This window comes from Empidonax traillii, unplaced genomic scaffold (genome assembly GCF_003031625.1).
Source record: "Empidonax traillii isolate 1590-97213 ecotype Southwest subspecies unplaced genomic scaffold, ASM303162v1 scaffold597:size822913, whole genome shotgun sequence".
Lineage (NCBI taxonomy): Eukaryota > Metazoa > Chordata > Aves > Passeriformes > Tyrannidae > Empidonax > Empidonax traillii.
In genome coordinates, this window is record NW_020955790.1 from 554515 (window position 1) to 571972 (window position 17458).

At 42.2% G+C, this 17458-nt stretch overlaps 1 protein-coding gene across 9 annotated transcripts in view; it reads left to right on the forward strand.

Moving 5' to 3' along the window:
- ATXN1 (ataxin 1) overlaps nucleotides 1-17458 on the forward strand; it is a 274252-nt gene that overhangs the window by 117443 nt on the left and 139351 nt on the right. For 8 of the 9 annotated variants that reach the window (XM_027898444.1, XM_027898442.1, XM_027898446.1 and 5 more), the window contains one exon: nucleotides 3306-3427. The exons of the other annotated variant lie outside the window; for it this stretch is intronic. The gene's annotated coding sequence lies outside the window, so the exon portion shown is untranslated. The remainder of the gene's footprint in view (nucleotides 1-3305; nucleotides 3428-17458) is intronic. 9 annotated transcript variants of the gene reach the window in all.

Below are 17458 nucleotides of genomic sequence, written 5' to 3' on the forward strand. Positions count from 1 at the left end.
GCTGATTGACCATCATTTAATTCTTGGGGGTTAGCAGTACAACATGCTGCAGGTGTGATAGGCTGCCGAATGGCCCTGGTTGAATTCGGCTTCTTTGCAGCTGGCAGGGTTAATGGTGTGTGTATGGGAGGAGGAAGGAGGAGTTCTACCTCAGAACGAGCCTTCATTTGCCTCAGCTGGGGGCTAGAGAAGCTGAGCACTGCCTTATTTAGTGCACCAGGAAAAATGAAAGAGCTGACATATAATACGCCTTTAATTTGTTTGAAGCTGCATTCATTTCTCCAGAAGGGGGAGAGTGGAGTATTCGAATGCTGGGAGGAATGTGCCTAATTCAGAACCGTCCTTCCTCCCTAACTCAGCAGACACTACAGAGAAAAATCAAGACATTGAGAAAAGGACTGCCAGGTCTACTCATGTGTGTTGCAAAGTCCAGCATTATCTGACTGTCGAGTGAGTTTTCGTATTTGTGACCCAATAGTTATGTATTAAGAGTTCATAGTGGATTTTGATACCATTTCGGTTACTGGGCAAATATCATCAATGTGTAGAGGTGCAAGCCATGAGCAGGCAGTGACTGCAGGTAGAGCACACACGTGTATGGCAGGTCTGCTGCTTCTTTCTGATGGTAGAATTTGGAGTTGGCTCACGTAGCAAAAGAAGGGAGGGCAGAATGAGTTAAAAGTATTTTTGTTACACTGAATTTTTAGAGTTTTATCATCTGCTATATAAATTGTTACTTTTTTTTTTTGAAAACCAGACTATTTCCTCCGTCACAGTTAAATCTATTTTCTTTTGACAAGCCCTGATTTGTTTCTCCTGTTTCTGAAAGGATCAGATGGGTAATGGAAGCTGTACAGCAACTTTATGTATGCTACTCAAGATAGTAAAATGCAGGCCTACAATAGGCCTTTTTTCAGCAGCTGTAAAGCTGTTGTGTGACTACAGTGAATCCATTCAGTGTCCCCCACGCTTGCTGGGAGCACCCTGGAGAAGAGAGTTGTATACTGAAATGACTATCCAGCAAAACGGTTTCAGAGGGACAGGCTGATGACTCACTCCTCATTTTGGTTTGCAAGGTCTTTTTCTGTGTATGTGAAGTTTCATCCTGATGCAAGTTAAGACATCTATAACTTTGCCCATGTTACCATATTATCCACTAAATCAGCATGGATGTTGTGTTCCTTGCATCAGCCCTCCGAGATGGGAAAATACTGTTATCTTTGTTGTAAAGGGAGGGGAAACTGAGGCAGGGAAAAATTGGGGTTAAGTGACAATGTGCATTAGGAGCCAAACTCTCATACTTTAGTTGCACTGTAGGAGCTCAAGTGTCGTTCAGAGCTATTTCAGCCCTTCAGGAAGTCTCACATAGCATGGGCCTGTAGGTCATGCAGAAAAGCCTGGAAGATAGCTGGGTTCTGTCTATCAAACAACTCTTTTAACCCGTTAAACAGAGAGCATTAAAAATGTAAGTATGTAAGTGAAAACAGGAGGATTTTATGCTGATTTTGATCTTAAAGTAGAATCCCCAGCCATCTTGCATTTGAATCCGGGAAAAAATTGAGAGGCAGAACCTAGTTGATTTGGCAGGGTGACACTCTGTAAGATAATCCCTTTAACACTTTTTCTTAAATTAAGAATGGTTTCTAGGTGGCATAAGTCATGGACAGACTGTCCTAATTTCACTTTGAACTTCCAGCCTTCTCTGGATTTGTGTCACAGCTTTAGAGGGCTTTGTCTGCCTCCTGCAAGTCCTTAGGCTTGGCTGTTGAAGCCTTTACTTGTGTTGAGTGAGAGCAGGCTCCTTGAAGAAAGAGACAACACCACCTAAGCGAGAAATAAGCACAGTAGAGTAGGGGAGCAGGGTAATTTAAACAGAGTATTTTGTCTTTTTTTGTACCATGAGCACTTTTTGGGGAACGGTGACAGAGGTGCAGCCTCTGTCAAGGGAAGCCCACTTTCCCCCTTGTTTGTGTGTTGGTCTGCTTGGCGTTTTGGGTAGTTTTCCTCCAGGGTATGTTGGGGAATAAACTGGCGTATAAAGCTGTGCTTTTTGAATTTTTGACCACTTTTGGAAAAGTTGTGTTTTCTGAAGTATATGCAGCCACAGAAAGCATGTGAATAATGTCTCCATTTCTTAATTAAAAGCAAGGGAAAAAGTTGTTCAGGCTGCCTGTCTGTCCTAGCTGAGGAAGAAAATCAGAGTGGTCTGGCTGACATGCATGCAAGGTCCAGTCCTCCTCGTTGTTGTGCTGCTGGCTTCATTGGCGATTGCTGCAGGTGTAACCCTGGGAACAGTTTGCCTTTTAAGCTTTTTACAGAGCAAAGACGAATGTGGTTGTTGGTCCTAAAAATTGTTTGTAGAGAAATAACTGGGATGCCTGTAATCCAGAGAGACCATGCAAATGCAAGACCGCACTCTCAGAAGGAAAGTGAACTCTGCACTGGCTGGCAGCGTTTGCTCCTTGTAGCCGGGGGATTTTCCTGCTGACAGAGTCTGCTTTGGAGTCTTACGTACTCAGCTGGCTCCCAGCCAAGCCTTGCTCTGCAGGTATGGGAGAGGGAGGGGAGTGAAACGGGGGGGGTGGTGAGACAATGTTCTGATAGCAGCACTCACTGAAAATTAAAAACCCTTCAGACCTTTTTTGGTGATGGTGGAGAATGTCAAAATTGATTGTATTAGAGACCTGCCAGTTACTCTTACTCATTTGCTTTGTCGCTCCTCCTCCCTTCCTTCCTCTCTCGTCAGCTGGGCTGGGTTTTGTAGTGCTAATGCTGCATTACTTCTCCAGCAGGGCTACTACTTCCCCCATGCTGCTACTACAGAAATACTACAGTAACTCAGTGAAGGTTTAGGGAGTTGGCCATATATGGATTATTAGTGATAATAACCGTGGTAGTAATAATAAAACTGTGTAGCAGTTGGATACTTTACATAATGATTTTTCTTCTGGTTTATATTCTGGACTTTCTTCCTTTTTCTCTGTCATAAATTTGTGGAGTCTGGTATTTACTGGATTGTGCTTTAAATGAGTATTTTGTGGTGTACTGTCTTGCAGATTTTAAAAATGGCATGGTTTTGAGTGGTCTGAAAGAGTGTGAGGGGGTTGTGTTTGGTGTTTTTTTGTTTGAGTTTTATTTTAAAGTTCAGCCCACAGAAGAGCTGCTGCTGCGGGAAGTTACCACTCTTGCTTTAGATAATGAAATATACATTGAAAAAAGGTCAGGGATTTCCCCTGAGCCACCCACCAGTCACTTGAAATGACATTTTCATTCTGAGTGGTTTTTTTGTTTTGTTTTGATTTAAGATCCTGGAGCACAGGGGAAGAGTTTTAATGCGAAATACAGAAAAAAAAGTCTGCAACATCTCCTGTGAGAGGAGGGAAGAAAGGAGATTTACAATTGCATTTTGAAACACTCATGATTTGAGGTAAGTGCTCGGAGGGTCTTGTCATAAGTTAGTTAGTTTGTAATTAAATTAATCATTATTTGCCTCAGAGTGTCATGATATTTCTGTCTAAGGCAATAAAAACACGCAGGAGAAAGAGGGAGAGAACTGTAACGGCAAACCCAGAAACAGCAGTAAAAATATGTAGTGCATTTATCTTTTTGAAAATGGGGCCCATGAGGTCCAGTCTCACAAAACAGGCAATCACTCTGACATTTATAAGGGTTAAACTCTGTTTAAATCAATGAGGCCATTCTGCCTGAAAGTTAGGCGTATGCCTAAATATTTCCTAGTTTGGAATCTATATCATATGGGAACTCGGCAGAAGAAGCTATTGAAGAACATACAACACACAGCCAGAAAAATGCATATACAATTCTCTTACTGTTTCTCATAATGTCGTGAGTAATCTGATTTTACAGCATTCTTAAGTGATATTTTTGTATTGAATACATATTTCTCGTTTTTATGTTTAAACACCTCATTGAAATACCAAACATCTTAGCAGAGCCCATGAATTCTACACCAGCTTTAATAATGTGTCTGCCTTAATTGCTTCATCAGTGTGCCTTTGAAAAAATAGAGTTAAATGTGTAAAGAAAATAATATCCCCTTTCATAACTAGAGTTGCAAATTGCACTTGTATATTTGAATAGCAGCCAAACTAAGAGTTCCCTGACTGAGGCTGAATTGTGTTGTCCAGAATTAATAATTTTATTTATAAGGACAATGATGACATGCAGGGAAAAGCTCACCTTTTCCCTCTGGTCATCTTTTTTTTTTTTTTTTAAATTCATTTCTCATTGGAATAGAATCATATCTGAGTCTAGTAAAGAGAAAATGTTACAGTTGTAAAACTTTCAACCACTGAAAATGTTGCAGAAATGAACACTAAAAAGCACCAGCCTCTTTCTTAAATAAAAATTTCACGTTATTTACTCTGTTCTGCCCCACAAGTATGCTGAAAGGGACGAAATTGCTGTAAGAAACCTGCAGTATCAAAAAGACACACATAACATGGAAGAAACAGGGTATACATTCCCACAGATCTGCAGAATATCAAAACCCTTTGGCAAGTTGCATTTGCAGACATATGTTGCTTACCAGATTTCAGAAAAGAGGAGAGCATAGCCGACCCCTGGTGATCGCTCTGTATTTGCTTTGTAGGAATTGAGCTATTAAGGTTCTTTTGAAATCAAAAGATGCATTGCAGGAAGCTAAACAGTTCCTTTCTGTAGAAAGTAGACAAGTGCCATTGCTTGGAAAACTGTAATAGTCCTGTAGGTATTTGTACTGATTTATCCAAAAAGTTCAAAACTTTTGCAGATTGGTCTAGCCAACTCCTTTTTACGTGTAGGTCTTGCACTATGGACTGTGAACCCAAACAGTAACACAGCAGTCTTTCATTAGGAGTCTGAGGCGATTTTTGTAGTGGTGAAATGAGGTATTAATGCAAATCTGTTTGAAGGCTCAGGTGGGGAAGTGCCTTGCTCTCTTGGAGGTGTAGGCTGACAGTCCTGGTGAAATCAGTGAGAGGGAAGTGCACTGCAGTGACATTCATGTGATCTCTCTCAGCCCATCTTCCTCTCCGTCCCCCCCTCCCAAAGGCAAGCATTCCTTCTTGGCTCGGCAGAGCATAAATCAAAATGCTTTTATTACTGTTTTTCTTTCATTGACATCAGGCCAGGATAACATGCACGATCTTCCTTTCACAACTGCCTTCTTGTTGCTATCTGAGGAAGCGTACATTCAAGTTCAGGAAAAGGTATCTTAGCATCTGTGTGGCCTTTATAAGCATTTAATCAGCCCTATGTTGCACTCAGAAAACCACTGAAGTAATTTTTAGCTTTCTTTGTATTGGAGAGTGCAGGAGCTCATTGTCAGAGTATTGGCGGGAAGTTCTTTGGTGCCAGAAGATGTATTTTAGGATATCTTAAACTGTACCGCTTCTCTTGTCCTTTCTTGATTATTTTTGTCAGCATGTGAAGAAATAATGCCCCCATTTGTGTGTCTGGAGAAGGACCTGTGGTGTGTGCCAGAGAGTTACGTGGGTGCTGAGCTGAGCAGGCTGATAGACTGACTCTCTCCTGCTTTGTATTTTTCACTGGGAGTGAACACAGGGGACTGAGCCTGCCCAAATTAAACACATGCCTGTTTTGTTTTGCCTTTCTGTGCTCTTTGTTCAGTTGTCAGCATGCCATGTTCAGATGGCAGTGATCAGTCACAAATTGTCCCCTGTCCATGTTCCTTAGCTCTTCTAAACCATTAGTTTTGTGCAGGTCTTCAACAAAGATGGCACTGGTTCGATTTCCCCAGCCCCTGCCCCAGCTAATGGAAGAAGACTTTGTTTGTTTGTTTGTTTGTTTGTTTGTTTGTATTTTCCTCTCAAATCAGCTGCATTAGATCCCAAAGCAACTTGTGTTAAGTGGAAATGAGGCTTTGATAATATGTGTGCTTGTTGGAGACTTTTTTAGATTATTATTTTTTTTTCAGCCCCTGTGTATGGATCTTTTCAATGGGGAGCTGCTGTTATGAATCAGAAGGAAAGTGTACTGGCTGCCAGGCACATAATGGAATTATTCATTTGTTTCAGTATGTGTTTGTGAGCCTTTGTAAAGAGGAGGTGGTAGGGACAGAGAATAGAGACCTTCACTGCGAGGGAGCCAGGAGAGTGTAGTGGCACAGTGCAGGGCAGCACTGTGGTGAGGTGTGGCCGTGCCTGTGTCACTGCTCCCGTGCCTGTTCTGTTGGGCTCTGGTGGGTATTACCTGGGAACTCGCACCACATAGGATGTCACATGGAAATGGGTGAAGCTTATGGAGCCGTTGACTGTGCTTGCTGTAAACCACATAAGGCAAAATATTCAAAAGCTGTAATGTTTTCAGCACTTTCCTTAAACTTTCAAAAGAGTGATGTAAAGGTGAACCGTGCCAATACTGTGCTTCCTCACCGTGAGGCTATTTATTATAAAGGATGTATGATATAAGTCATTTTAGTATGGAGTACCTGAAAGCTTGAACCAAAGCCTTGGATCCAAGCCCACCAGCAGCTTTGCAAAAGGCAGGAACCAGATCTGAAGTCAGTAGTTCACATACTTAATAGTAGAGAGTTGTTTTAACTTACTCCATGAGATGGGAGTAGCCAGAAATTTTAAGCTGGGGCTTTTAAACAAGTTTTTGACTTTCTCACCCAGGGTTCTCCTCTGCCTTATAACCTTATTGGGAAAGCACACCAGCTATTTTCTCCAGGCGACTGTGGCCAGGACACACCAACTCAGGGAATGGAGAAAGGCCTCTGTGGTGTTTACCATTATACAGCCATATGCCTTTTTTCCAGAGGATTTTTTTCTTCTAAAGAAGTTAGACTTCTCTTCTGGATGAATGTCCTTGAAGTCACAGTGGAGGCTTTGGAGGTAGGACACTGAAATTTCAAAGACATCCAGAAACAGTTGATCAGCCTGACATGATACAAACCAGGCCACAATGGCTGGACTCCCACCTCCGAAAAAGTCCTCTCTTGTGATACCACAGCTGAATTACAGACATGAAAAATTACAGCGTTGTAGACAGGAAATCCATAAAGCCTAAATTTTTCTTTCCTTGCTATATATGTGAGTCTGTTCTTATTTGTCCCCTTCTCCCTTGCCCTTGTACACAACATTTTTAGGGCTTTTCAATCTGTAGCTGTGCATTTACTAGAGAGGCATCTGGTTCTGTGTTCCTTTACGCGTCTGTTACATACGTCAGAGTTTCAAATCCAGCACCCAGAGACTTTATGTGTATTTGCAATATTCCCTGTGGGACTTTGAATCCTTAAGCAAATGAATTGGCTGTGAGGATACAAAAATGCAGTGTTTTAATCCGTTGCATATATTACTGCAGTTTATTGCCTATATATTGCCTATATATACTACAGTCTCCTGTGTGTTTGGCAGAGAAGATCTGGTGTGGGAAAGATGAAAAGTGCGGGTGAACTGGAAAGTATTTAGGTATGGCAGTTCATTTACTCCCTCCTAAAACCAGCATATCTCTGGTTGGCAGCATGAGAAACAGTTTTCATCATGATTTGAATATGTCTAACAGGTACTGTCCCAACAGTGTTTGTGTATTTCAAACTAAACTTCAGAGTTCTTGGTCTATGGGGATAGGCCAAGTACCTGAGGCAGCACTGGTAGCTGAGGCAAAGCTCAGGCTTTGCAGTTTTGTCTGGAAATCTGTACTGTTTGCAGCCTGTATAGGAAGCATGAGTGGTGTTGTTTCACCACAAATGACAACCAAGTATTATGCAACCACTCGCTCCCTGCACCCCTGCAGTGGAATGGGGAAGAGAATTAGAAAAAAGTAGGTAAAATCCATGTGTTGAGATAAGAAGTGTTTAATAAATCTAATAATAATAATAATAATAATAATTATAATGATGCTGTAACAAAAAGGGAAATAACCAGAAGAGGAATAAAATCCAAGAAAAACAAGTGGTGCCCAACATAGTTGCTCACTACCTGCTGACCAATACCCAGCTTGTTTCCAAGTGATCAGCCCCTCCTGGGCAACTCCCTCAGTTTACATATTGAGCAGGATGTTCTAGTGCATGGAATATCCCTTTGGCCAGTTTGGGTCAGCTGTCCTGGCCATGCTCCATCCCAGCTTCTTATGCACCTCCTTGTTTGCAGAGCATGGGAAACTGGAAAGTCCTTGACTTAGGGTAAGTCCTTGGCTACTGAGCCACAACTAAAACGTCACTGTGTTATCAACATTATTCACATACTAAATCAAAACCCCACATCATTTACCAGCTACTAGGAAGAAAATTAACTCTATCCCAGGTGAAACCAGGATAGTGCATTACAAATAAGTAACATTCATGTGAACAGTGTTGCCTTCTCTGCTAACCTCCTTGTTCAGGTTTCTGCTTTTCTTTTCCTCTCGCTGGTTCTGCAAATGCATAAAGTTTGCAGAAAACATGTGGCTGAGAAATGATGAGAGAGCTTGTGAAAGAGCTCGCCAAGCTGCTCTCCATCATTTACCAACAGTCCTGGCTCATTGGGGAGGTCCTAGATGATTGGAAGTTGGAGAATGTCATGCTGATCCACAAAAAGGGCTGCAAGGAGGACCCAGGAAACTACAGACCTGTCAGCCTGACCTCAGTGCCTGGCAAGGTTATGGAGCAGATCATCCTGTGTGCAATCACACAACACCTGCAGGATGGACAAGGGATCAGACCTAGCCAGCACGGGTTTAGGAAGGGCAGGTCCTGTCTGACCAAGCTGATCTCTTTTTATGATCAGGTGACCCACCTGGCGGATGAGGGAAAGGCTGTGGATGTGGTCTGTCTGGACTTCAGCAAAGCCTTTGGCACTGTCTCCCATAATATACTCCTGGAAAAGCTGCAGCCCATGGCTTGGACAGGGGCACTCTGTGCTGGGTTAAGAACTGGCTGGAGGGCCGGGCCCAGAGAGTGGTGGTGAATGGTGCTACATCTAGTTGGTGGCCGGTCACCAGTGGTGTCGCCCAGGGATCAGTGCTGGGCCCAGTTCTGTTTAACATCTTTATTGATGATCTGGATGAGGGGATTGAGTGTACCATTAGCAAAAGATGATCCATATAGAGAGTAAATGTGATAGATTGTATTTCTAAAAATGCTGAGCTAGGACTACTCATTTGTGTGCAGTGCATGCCAGTGAGCAGACGGACTTAATTGTAGCTTTTTGGGTTTCTCTGTTTGCCATGGTGGGACTGCAATCTGCGCTGGCAGTCCTTGAGTAGAGCAGTTGAGAAGAGCGTGGCTGATAAACTTGTGGGCACGTTGTCTCCCATTTTGCTGATATGTGGTGGAGCAACTGCTCACCATCTGGGGAGGCGAATGATAGCCATCGTAATGGCAGCATATGCCAACCCATGCTTTGGGAGCCTCCTGCTAGACCACTCCTAAAACCTCCTGGCTGGGTGTTAGAGGGGGCTGGGAAACACAGGGGTTAGCGCAGGGGAGCTGGTGTGGTGGAAGATTTTATTGAAGCCAAGACAGTGTGAAAATGCAAATTTGGCAGAGGGCACACTGCAGCAAGAGGTAGAATGCAGAGTGAGCGTCATGCTTCCCCTCTGCCAGAGGGCTCAGCAGCTGGAGCCCGTGTGGGAGCCCTTTGCTGCCGAGCAGTAGCCCTTTGTGCCCTGATGGAGTGAAGCCATGAGTGTGAGGAGAAGCTGTCCCAAGGCCACCAGCCCTGTGGCCTGCTCCCCCCCTGCACTGGGGATCCTTTGGAAGCTGGCTGCCCTGTCCCCCCCGGCTCTCTGCGACGTGGTTGCTGTGGGGCAGGGTGCTGCAGCTGCTTGTTTGAAATGATAATATTTTATGCTGTTACCGTGGAATACTGCAGTATTTTTTGTAATTACGGGCTGCATGCCAGTAATGTACAATAACATTCTGCTCTTCCTGTACTGGTGCTACTGTAGGCATTCGTTCCAATTTGGGCTGCGTTTGCAGTACATTTTTTTTTTTTTCTGTTTTGTTTCTAGACGCTGCTCATTATCTATTGTGGATATTTTTGGAGTATTCATTTCTACCCACGTCTGTCCGTACAAGTCTATCTCAGAAAGCACTTCAGAGAGTAGCAGTCTCTGTTGCACAAGCAATTGTTGTGGCTTTCACAGAATTACGTTTTTGTGAAAGTATGAGGCAAGAACGAGATGAAAATTGCTTTGTAAGTTTAAAAACGGGTTACGGTTTTTGAAATGTTTAAGGCAGATACAAGGCTAAGCCTTTCTTTGACTGATGTTGAGCGTATTTAGCACTGAAGTCATTGTCCGCTCAGAGCTGTAGGTGACCGAAACCTCTGAGAGGGCAGAATCTGGAAGGCAGAGCCTGTAGTGATTCTCTGCAGTTTTGGTTTTAACTATTAATGTAAAAAAAAAAAAAATAAAAAAATTTCCAGAGGAAAGTAATCATAACTTGGAAGACAGTCAGTAGTGTTCATGCCAGTGATTGTTTATTAATGTTTCATGGTCTGGAGATGAAACTTTTGTGAAAGGAAAATTCAAGTCCTAGACATCAGAGTTCACTAGTTAGCCTGCATGCAGTTTGTTTCTGAAAGATAGAACATGAGTGCAAAGGAAATGGCAGAGGTTCAACAAAAAGGAGACAATTAGTTTTTTTCCTGGTAAATTTGGAATAAAATACAGCATGTTATACACAAACTATTGCACTTTTCTCAGCTGTAATTTTGGTGTCCTTTTACTATGCTGACTCACTAAATGACTTCAGTTTCAATCTACGTTTGGTTTAAATTACCTCAGAGGCCTGCATTTGTATGCTGCTCTGTAAAGTACTTCTTATCTGCAATCCAGATTTTTTTTCTTTTTGGTTTGGCGTTTCGACTGACTTGTCTCTTCATTTTCCAGGTCTCTGTTTTACTAGCATTTGAAACCAACCTTTCTGTGTGCCTGCTTGGGCCCTGCACTTGGCAAAAGTCATGTTTCAGCAACAGATAGAACAAGGAATGAATCATTGCTTTCTGCCTTTCCATTAAATTACCTAAACCACTACTCATAAATATTGCTTTATGTACAATACAGCAGCATGATTATCTCACTACATTGATGGAATAGTGCTGGAAGTGAATATAATTTTTCTTCTATTACATCTTTAATGAGCTGCAATTAAAAATAGTGTGTTGGCATGCCAGAGTAGATATGTTATTCTCAGAACTTTCTTGAAGCCATTTTGCCTGTTAGACTTGGTTGACACTGTGTTGTTCTGAAAGCCTTAAGAATTAAACAGCAGAAAAGTCGGCTTCACTACATGAAAGTTGACAGGACAGTAAAATCTGTCGACTGAAAAGATTCAGGTCTGTACTGAGTGGAAAAACCTGCTTTTTGTCTGTCTTTGAGGGTATTTTAATATATAGTTAAAAAAAGTAATCACAAAGCAGCAGGTTTCTGCAGAGTTCCAATTATGTCCCCTGTCTCTTGACACCTGTGGCAGCAAGTCTGAGTCACAGATATCGCAAAGCTGTGAAGCCTAATGCTCTCAGTATTCAAAAGCACACCTACGTAGGAGTTTAATTTCAATTGCCTCTTTTAGCTCTGGGTTCCCCCCCCCCTCCCCACCCAACCTAACAAAATTTAAGAGTCATTCTTAGAATTTTGCAGTGAAAAATTTTCCCAGCACTTGTGGCTTTGTGAAGTATTGACATCACTTAGAGATCAGAAAATAACTCTGTCAGTTTTAGCTTGACGGCATTCCATTCCCTGCTCCAAAAACCTGATGAATTACAATGGATGAGTCAAAGATTTCTTGGAATTTTCTTCCCTCCCCCTCCTTCTGCAATTCCATTGCCATTTTTAGCATTGAGGGCAGCTCTCCAAAGAATGTCTGTGTGCTTGAACTTTGATTTCTTGAAAGTTCAGAACAAAATCTAGTTGTGTCAGCTGACAAATCATTAAACATTTCTATGCATTTTTGTAGCATTATGTGAGCTTTACTGAAGAATCCACAGTAACAGGCAGGAGATGTTTGATTGCATCTTCGCTTCAGCAGCATGGAGATCTCACTATCATGATACTTCGTTATGTTGTGATGAGGTTTTGCTTAATTATTTCTGTGTTTTATCAGCTGTTCTCAGGGAAGTTGCCTGACAAAACAAATTATCAGTGGATTTGGGAGACTTGGACCATCTTGAAACACTTGTTGAACAACAGCATCCTTCTGTCTTTGCCTCAGTTTTCTGTGTGAAAAGCAAGGTTTATGTATTTAATGTATTTTAGCAGGATGTTGAGAGTAGAAATACCAAGAAATACTAAGGCGCAGAGAATTGTGTGGGTACTACTGTTACCTAAGTGATGTGGTATGTTTATGATAAGCACTGTTGTCAGCTGTTCTTGGCAAAGTCACTGGGGTTATGATGAGTGAAATTTTAACTCTGAGCGGGTTTGGTTTTGTTTTAACTTGTGGAAGTGGCCTGTATCACGCATATTCTAATGCGTCAGAATGAATGTGTGAAGTACGAAGCCTTATGAAGCTGCAGAAAAGAAATGTGAGGGGGGGAACACAGGTTAAAGTGGTTGTAAATGGAGGGTCTGTATATTTTTTTTTCTGCAATAGGTAACTTGTATTTTACTTAAAATTGGCCCCTCCAAAAAAGGGAAAATAAAAAAAAAATTCATGTGTCCCCTTAAGAGCTTCTGTGTCAAATGTGAAGAATGATTTGAATTCAGTCATTAATGTGTGAAATGGAGGGATTTTAGTTCTGCTTCAAGTTATGCATCTCAAATTAACCTTAGCTGTGGAGTCTCTGCTGACGCCCCCGTAATGACACATTATTGGTACTAATGGCTTCTTTGTGACTTGAGATACAAACAGACATCCTAGACAGAAACATTTTGGCTTTGAACTAAATAAGATACAGCGTGCATTTCCACCTTGGGTTTCAGTTGCAAAGCCCTGCTCTCCTGGTGCCTGGTGCTCATGAGCTCTTCCTTCCAGCTTCCATGTGCTGCTCCCTGACCTGGAGGTCAAGGGCAGCTGAATGAAAACCTGCTTCACAGGCTTTGAAGACCAGGAGAGCAATAAATTTGGAGTGAATGTGAAGCCCATCCAGACACAGAGCACTGTAGGGAGCCAGAACAACGACTGGGATGTGGGCAGTGGTCAGGGAGGGGGAACTTCCAGTAGATGATAATCTCAGGAGGAAAAGGACCCAAGATTGTGGGGGAAATGGAGAAGAGATGCCAGGGCTTAAAGAGGAAACTGCTAAATAAGGGAGGGGTGAGATTAATACATAATATAAGCAGTAGAGGTTAGTCAACCCTTTACGTGCCCTGCTGACATAAAAAGGGGCTGTATTTGTGGGGCTCTGTGCACCAAAGTCTCTCCTTTGAAGCTCATTGTCATCATTTGAAAAACTCCACCTCTATGCGGAATTACATTGATGGGTTTCGTAGCTTTCTTTGTCCTGTTGGGGTCTCTCCTGGGACAAGAATGTTATTTACTGCTTGAACCTACATAGCTACTGGGTGGGCAGAGTGAACGTGGCTGTGAATGAGTGAGAATGGCATCGCCTGGGGTGCTTGTGCACAGAAGATGCACAGAGTTTCACATGTCGAGGAAAAGGGAGGAGGAGCTTGGCAAGTCAGACCCTGACTTCTCTTCCCAAAGATATTCACCAGCTCGTTGCTTTATGCTCATTTTCTCAGTGGGATGTCAAGGTATAGGATATTGGTTGCCTCCTCTTTCAAGCTGCAGTCCTGGCAGCTGCTTGTTGGAGCTAAGGTGGGAGCGATGGAGAGGTGCTTGTGCCCCGTGGTCGTGTTGTGTGGTCTGTTACAAGGCTGTGTGACATTACATGACTTTCTCTATGGGTCTGCTCTCAGCAGAGCACTGTGGAGTAAGTAATCTTGTGGTGCTCTGGATCCAAAGCAGGATCTGACTAGGTAGAATCAAATACAAAGTAAGTATTCAGATGCCTTTGAATTCCTGAAAGGAACCATGTTCCTGAACCAACGATAACAATAATAATAATAACAACAACAACAACAATAATAATAGATATGTGATACGTCACGTTTACTAATGCATTAGAGATATTTATATGAATAATTAAAACACCATTTAGAATTGCCATAGTAATAAAACAGAATGTGTTTTGTCACTTTTCTGTTCCTTTTTGTTGATTGATTAATTTATTGATTTCTTTCATAAATTTAGAGTAGGTATCCTAAACATTACTGTAAATTAGCAGGGCTCTGCTTTATGTTAATAAACCTTTGAAAGTGATAATGGAATGAAAAGAATTCAGAATTTGGCAATAAAGGTCTGAAAAACAGAGTCCCAGAATACATAAATATTTTTTTGCATCAAATAGTTTGTAAAATATTGGAGCCTTTGCTTGTCCTAATTGTTAATTCAAATATTCATTTTATATTCATTACGAATAGCCTAATAGCACATTGGAAAAAATGGAAAAATTAAGCAACAAGCTACCTCAGATTTTCCATTGTATTTATAGTTAACCTTAAGCTGGTTGGAGTCAGCGGGAACATGTTGTGTGGATTGGAGGACAGAACTTCAGTGCTGAAGAGACTGTAGTCCTCCTGAAACCATGCAGAAAAAAAAGTAAACTTCTGAAACTGAGGCTCGGAAAACATAGACAGGTGTGATCCAAGATACCAGAAATAGTATTTAATTTCACACAAATGTGCACACGAAATATTTTCATATTTCTTAGTTCATATATCTTCTATCTTTGATTTTTCTTTATTGTTGACATTTAATTCATTAACCCGTGTTGTCATATTTTTCCCTACCTTCAAAAATCCCAGTTTTATGAATCATATGCTATAATGCATGCTAAACGTGAACACGTAACAGTTTCTGGGTCCTTTTTCAGGGCTGTGTTTCTCTGTTTTCCAGCTACAACAGACAATTTGTCATGACACTTGAATTAGTATCATATATTTTGTTTGGTACTGTTGTTCTAGCCATGCTTGGAATATGTGTTTTCACATGTATATTTGGACCCAATGTATGCAGTATGCAGTAATATTATGACTATAACATAATATCATACTGAATAAGACTTAATCCACTGGGTTGTGTTATCTTCCATGTGTGACATGTGTCTGATGGTATGGATTGACCTTATACTCCATATGCATCTTCCTATGTACTCTGAGTTTACTTGTAATTGTATGCATTGTTGACATCGCAGGAATTTCAATCAATTACAAAAAGAACATAAAATGCTCTGTGAATGCTCAGGATGCATTATTTTTTTGTCCCTTTTGTTGAGTTTGGATATGGTGAGACTTGGGTGTGTTTCACGGGGTTTTTTTTAGCAATTTATCCATTGATGAGCAATTGTGGGGGGGAGCAGTGCTATCAACCAAGGCCTCTGCATATCTGCCTGAGCCTTGTGCTGATAGCAATATGCACTTACTTGTTGTCCAGCATTTTCCCAAGGCTTTGCAAACACGAACTCAGCCCTTGTAGTGTCTGGAAGCTCTGCTGCATGTGTGCTGTCCCAAACCAAGGTGTTGTTTGGGGCAGGAGGTGGCCCCATGCATTGCTCATGCTGCTGGCTGCTGGTGTTGAGAGGCGAGGGGTGGGCCAGCCTGTGCTTCTGCCTCCCAGCCACTGGCAAGGTCCAAACTTCACTGAGGAGGAACACTTGGTCTGGCTATAGACGTGGTCAGTCGGTAGACTAGATTTTAGCCCTGATTCTAGGGAATGGTTACCTTTTCAGGCTTAATTTGGGGTGCCTAACTCTGTTGCCATAATACAAAGCAAACTATAGAAACTGTCTGCTGCTCAAGGGAATGTAGAATAGCTGTCTCAATTTGGAAGGCATTGCGTGAAATTGTTCCACTTACTGTTATTAGATGTAACACCAACAGTGACTAAAAATGAAGGATATTAGAGAGGAAAAAATCATATTATTTCAGCTAGTTTACTTTGTACATATCTGACAGCCCTCTGTGTATAGTCAGTTGTGTGATTTCCTGAGAAAGCCAGATTTCTCTTTATTCGTGTGGCTCTTTCAGCAGTAGGGGAAAGAAAATACATTAAGGATGAGAAAATATGGCTGTAAAGCCAGGAAAAATTGTCAGCAACCTCAAGAAGAGATTTAAGTACATGGAACTGCTTTTGACTCATCTTCCAAAAGCAGCTCAATTCCAGAATAACAGCGCCCTTTTGGGCTACATTTCAAGATGGTATGGTGGTACTCAGACAGGAATTACAAGGATCGATAGCAAACCCGACACATCCTTTCTTTTCGTGACAGATTCTCTGATTGCCACCACAGCAATAACAGTGCACTGGTCAGCATAAATACCAGAAGCAGTTATCATGGATTTCTGTCTCCATTTTAGCATGTGTTCAAGGTTGCACTCTCTGTTGTGAGGGGTTTGCACCTGTAGTTCATGGGGAAGAAGAGTTGTTTTCCCTGTTCACCTTCCTCTCCCTTTTGCTCTTACGTATCCACCTGGAGTTGGGGGCTCAGCTGTTTGTTGTCTTTCCAGGGATAGAGCAGGGCAGGCAGAGCATGCCCAGCCAAAAAGATAAGAGAATAGGGCATTTTGAATACCAGTGGTTTGCAAGGTGTGGGGGTTTTTTCTGCATATCCTGCCTAGGAGGTAGTAAAGAGCAAGATTTTTCCCTGGGTGTTTGTCGGGAGCCAACAGTATGGTGGAGCTGAATTCAGAGTTACTTTTCCTTTGGAAGGTAGAAGGCCCTGTGCTTTTGCCGTGTTTTGGCAACTTGACATGGCAGTGACTTGATAACCTGTGTGTATGTGGGTTTTTTTGTTTTGGTTTGGTTTTTTTTTTTTAATCTGCCATCCTCGATTTACTGAAGCTCTGTGACTTTTTAACCTGCTGTCTGTAGGCCGTTGTTTTACAAGCTCATTAAGGTGGCCAGGATAGTGATGGCAGTGATCCTGCCCCCCCCATGGGTGCTCATTAGATGGCTTCCTTGTGCTGACATAAGTGTTGTGTAGTCATGCTCTGAGCCAGGTCTGGGAAAGGATCCAAGTCAAAAATAATCCCTTAAAAAAAAAAAAAAAAAAAAAAAAAAAGGTGTGTTTTCAGGAGGATCTGTTCCTGGATCTAGCTTGCCATCATTCTCACACTGGCTTGGAAAGCATGAGGGTTTGTACTGGCACAGGGGAAAGTGAGGATGAGCAGCTGGGGCAAGGTGGTCAGGAGTACTGCTGACAGCAGGGATGCTGCCTGCTTCTGTGAAGTCAGCCTGAGGAAATGGGGCTCTCGTGAGTGTGCTGCTTGACTTGCCTTAAGTGTATTGGCCCAGCAGCACTTCCAGTAACTTCTGAAGTTGTGAGGTAGTTTTAGCCAAATTTGCCTGAAAAGCAGTGTTGAAAGGTGTGAAAGCCCCCTGAGCTCAGTGATGCTTGGTGGCTGGTAGACAGACCCAAATCAACTCTCCCCAGTGATTGAAAGTTGCCAGCTGAGGCTCAGCTAGTTGACCTCACCAGGCCTCCTCTTGAGTCACAGTCCAAACTGTGCC